Genomic DNA, 824 nt, shown 5'->3' with positions numbered 1-824 from the left:
TCGGCTGTAAAGGAGGGCCTATCTGGGTCTCCGCTCGTGGCAGCCAGGGGGGCATCCACCGTCACAGCGGTTACTCCACTTATGCTCCCCCCCGTAAAAGGGATCCGCTCGACCACCTCATCTATCATTCGGTCAACGCTACCGAATTCACTGCTGAAATCGTCACCCGGCTCAAAACTTCCCTTGACATCCTTGATATCCCTAAGCACAGAGCTGACACCGGAAGACGAAGAAGTCCATGAGATCTCTACCACCGAAGGGGGGTCAGAACGGACGACAGAAAGAGAATCCTCTCGACTGGGTGAATTTTGGGCCATTATTCTGGTAATAACAAGGACAAAAAGCTAAGTTAAAACCCTAACGTCGAGAGGAATAAACGGCGACTACTCTAAGCGACGACTGGTTAACGTCGACCATTCATACAAGAATGATAACGACGAGTGTTCATAGGAACCCCGGGTTCCCCAGAACCCAGAAACCAAAGACAAACAGACAAAAAATGCGCACATATAAAAGCCAGGTCATCCAGTACGACAGAACACAACAAAGTAAAGTCTCTTTAACTAAATGTTTATTCTCGTTTTCTGCATATATGTTTACATATTCCTGGTACACAACGGGGGAAACCCCGTGAGTACGCAAAGAGAGAAAGGATCCAGGAACTTACCGCTGAAGAAGTAAACCTGGGACGGTTTCGTAGTACACATCGGAGAACGGGAAGGACGAAGGCGGAAGTTCAGCAAGTAGGGTTCCGGCAAAAGTACGGATGTCCCGGCAAAGCAGCGGCAAAAAGTTTTTTGAAGTTTCGAAGAAGGAAAAAATGA

Source organism: Morus notabilis, unplaced genomic scaffold (assembly GCF_000414095.1).
Source record: "Morus notabilis unplaced genomic scaffold, ASM41409v2 Scaffold504, whole genome shotgun sequence".
NCBI classification, from domain to species: domain Eukaryota; kingdom Viridiplantae; phylum Streptophyta; class Magnoliopsida; order Rosales; family Moraceae; genus Morus; species Morus notabilis.
This window is presented reverse-complemented; position numbering follows the sequence as displayed.